The following is a 4,171-nucleotide window of genomic DNA, read 5'->3' on the forward strand; positions in this document are numbered from 1 at the left end:
ACAGGGATGCAAAGGCAGATGGGGTGGGAAGAAGTCCCAAGATTTCCCAGGGTGTGGATTGAGTAGCTGGGTTGTACTGGATACAAAGGACCAGGGAGAGGAAAGGTAAGCCTCGGAGCCCCAGAAAGAGGCTGTCAGCCCCAGAAAGAAGATGGTGGGTGTTTCAGGACCAGGGAAGTAGAGGGAGGTGAGGGCTGGGCCAGGTCCAGAAGCAGTGCTCCTGGGGCCCAAGGAACGCACTACATTGGTCTGGGTGAAAAAGATCAGGAAGCAGTATTGGTTCCCCAGGTGTCTGAGGACCCAAGACTAGGAATGGTGCAGGGCCCAAACTAGAATTAGAGAACAGCGGGGGAGATGGAAGGGTGAAAGAGGCTGGGGAAGTCAAGGTGCGGAGGGCTCCATGACAGACTTACCCCAAGAGAGGCCTGAGGGTAGGAGAGCAAGCTAGGAGAGTTAGCCGGTGGTGCAGGTCCAGGGAAGCAGAGAGAGGTGAGGGCGGGGCCAGGTCCAGAAGCAGTGCTCCTGGGTCCCAAGGAAGGCACTAAGTTGGTCTGGGTGAAAAAGATCAAGAAGCAGTATTCGTTCCCCAGGTGTCTGGGGACCCAAGACTAGGAATGGCGCAGGGCCTATACTAGGAGTAGAGAACAGCGGGGGAGATGGAAGGGTGAATGAAGCTGGGGGAGTCAAGGTGCAGAGGGCTCCATGATAGACTTACCCCAAGAGAGGACTGAGGGTAGCAGGGAACTGAGTTTTAATGAGGGTTTATCAATTAGAGTTACAATCATTAGAAAAAGTGATTTGAATATTCATAATATTTAAATGGATCATGTAGAATTAAGAAGGACAAATTAACCAACAGGTATTCATCGAATACTCTATGAAAAGTACTGTGATGGACTTGGAGGAAATATAAAAGTGACTGAAAATGGCTCGAGAGATGGCTCAGTGGTCAAGAGCACTGGCTGCTCTTGCAGAAGATCAAGGTTCAAATCCCAGAACCCACATGACAACTAACAACCTTCCATAACTCCAGTTCCAGGGTATCCAACACCCTCTCTGTCCTCCATGGGCAATGCATGACATGGGTGCATTTACATACATAAAGGCATAACACTTATACACCTAAAATAAAAATAAATAAACCAAAAAAAATTTAGGTGACTGAAAATATTTACTATTCTCAAGGATTTCTCCAACAAGTTATACATAAATGAGACTTAAATCTATGGTATCAAAACTTTGCAGTACTTAAAGCTGTGTACTAAGAGCCTTGATTAGTTGTTTGAGGAAAATCTTACTGTATAAGTCAGAGACTGAATTAAATATGCTTGGGAAATATGCCATATTAACTGGAAAACAGTTGCTTTTTTTTTCAAAATGGTATGAACACAAGATAGAAGGTTTAGTGGAAAAAAATCCAAACACTACCTCAAGAATTTACATGTGTAAAGTGATAGCTCTGCTACATTTCAATGTTTTAAATGTTTCTTTCTGCCCTGTCCATCTCTTAGGAACAAAGACCCATTGGACCTCATCCTGCTTCTCATGACAACAGTTACACAGTAGTTGTCCTGCTAATTCTCATTGAGACTCAACTTCTGTCTCTTTGCGACCCACTAATTTTGTTACATTTTTACATTTTGAGCTCTGAAATCTGGCTCCTGGGTGTTACCTTTACATGAAGTTTGGATTTTACCTAGAGCCTGCTTTTATCCTTTGTATCAATCTTTTTTCTTGTATTGTTAATATTTTCTTTTACCCATTTTGTTGCCTAAGTACAAAATATAAAGTTCAACACAACATACAGCTTAAGGAAATTTCTTTCTGGAACTCATAACTTGACACTTGACTTGTAATAGCAAGGCTTGTGCATAGATGAATCTATATACTAACAACAAAATATGCTCTAATTTATATAAAGTGAAATAGACAGTGTGTCAAAGAGTGCCACACAGATACCACAAGAAGTACCTAATGTATTTAAAAATGATTAAAGTTTAGAAAATACAAAGGTGTATTTGTCTGTACAGGACTAGAACTATTTCATGGATTGTAAAGAACCTGGGAGGATTTGCAAGGTGAAAATAAGTGGGGAACTGGAAAATAATGATACGCATAGCTATAAGGTAAACTCCAATAACAATAGGAAGAAGTATGCATTTGATATCTAATTGCATCAAAGTTCTGAGCCTGGCTATGACTCCTCCTTACTCTGGGGACCAGAATATCCTCTTGGTAGTTAATAGAAAGTGAATGTGCATGTCCACACATGTGCTCATGCACAACTGTACACCAGTAAATTTCTTCATAAGCTAATCAGAGACTGTTCTGTTGTGTGCCGCTGTGAAGACTGTGGGAATTGGATTCAATTGCAAAGTAATGAAAGTGTAGAGAAATGAGTATTACTATACTAAGGATAAGCTTTCAAACATATTCCAATGAACACTATTATGGACTTAGGGGAAATCTCATTTCACTTGCTAACTTTTCTAATTCAGGTCAGGTATATAACCTGTCTCCTGAGGGGAAGGAGAAGGATGTGCTGAATAAGGCTAAGTACGGCAAGCCCACACTGAGCAGAAAATAATGATCCCTCTCTTAGTGCTGTGAAGGCTAAATAGTGAGATGTTTGTTGAAATCATTATGTACATAGAATATTTGCTTCAATTTACAGTTCCAATTAGTCTATTATGAATCTTTAAGTGAAGATCGTCCAGTTTTTTGCCATAACCTATCTGACCTACAATTTTACTGTGTACAGACTTCCCTTCTTTTTAATACCAGGGGTTCCAGTTCTCCTTCCCCAACTCCTCCTCCCTCCCACACACAACACTTGCTTTTTCTACTTTATTCTGCACTCAAAGATTTATTCATTGGTTAATCACTGAGAAAATCAAGAGAAGATACCTTGGGGAGAATAAAAGGCACTATTGTACAGTGAGTCAACACGCTATGACTAATTTCCCAGGTTTCATCCTCGTTACTGAGTGTGGCTTGAAACTGGCAGAAAGATGAGAAAGGCTGAAATACGATAAATACCTTTCTGACATCTTTCTGCTGGGCCTTTGATTTTTTTTTTAATTCTCATATATTCTGTAAGACTGCCCCACAAATCCATTTGAGAGAAAATGAAGTACTGATCACATCCCAACAAATATCATTATTACCACCTTACCTAAGGTAAACAAAGAAATCTTGAGTTCATGCATCAAAATGGTAACAGAAGCACAATAATGCAACCATAGGTACACTCCTTTCAAAAGGACCTTCCTGTCCTCAAGGGGCAACTCTCATGGTTACAGTGATACAGAGAGCCTAGATTTACTACATCTGCAAATCTCCCTTTTCATGTGAATAACTGAAAGCCCACATCATTCTTTCATCTTGTTTTCAAGGACTCTTGTGATAATGAGTGCCCATTATATTTTTTCTGCAATAATCATGTTAAGTCATAGCTGTGGTACTGCCCGCAAAGGACACAAATAAAATGGCCACAATCAAAGGTGAATGACATTATCAGTGCTTCTGATGACTGTGAATTATAATTACCAACCAAGAGGAGCAGTCTTCCACTGGTAAATTGTAACAGAAGCATTTGAGTACATTGGATGGTTACTTCAAATTTCATATCTTAAGCCAACAAACCAGGAACAAAGCAGTGTTACAACTTAGTTTCCAAGGTTTCCTCCTTGTTGAGTGGATCAGAGCCTAAGACTCTAGTTTGTTATGATCAGTACTTTAAGAAATAAGATTTTTTTTTTGCCCATAAGAAGTATCTCTCAAAGTATGGGAATTTTAAAGTACAAATGAATTTTAATTTTCATATACTGTTCAATTTCTGTGAAATTCTGAAAATAAAAAAGACTGGCTGAGAGGTCCTAGACCCTACAGAAAAACCTATTTCTTTTACTTCCCTAGACCAACATAATTTCTTACTGCATTCTAAATACATATTCTTTTATTTACAGATAATTGCATCTTTCACTACTCACTGAAGAAGCTTCTTTTTGCAACAGATGAAGACTATTACAGAGATCTGCAACTGGTCAATATGCAGAGAATAAAGCAACTGTGGGTACCCATCCCTAATTGAAACAGAAACAATGCAAACTTACCCATAGGGCTCAGGGAGCTTTATGAAAGAGGAGGCAGAGGAACAGGATGTCTCCTG

Source organism: Nannospalax galili, unplaced genomic scaffold (assembly GCF_000622305.1).
Source record: "Nannospalax galili isolate Female #2095 unplaced genomic scaffold, S.galili_v1.0 scaffold318, whole genome shotgun sequence".
Classification (NCBI taxonomy): domain Eukaryota; kingdom Metazoa; phylum Chordata; class Mammalia; order Rodentia; family Spalacidae; genus Nannospalax; species Nannospalax galili.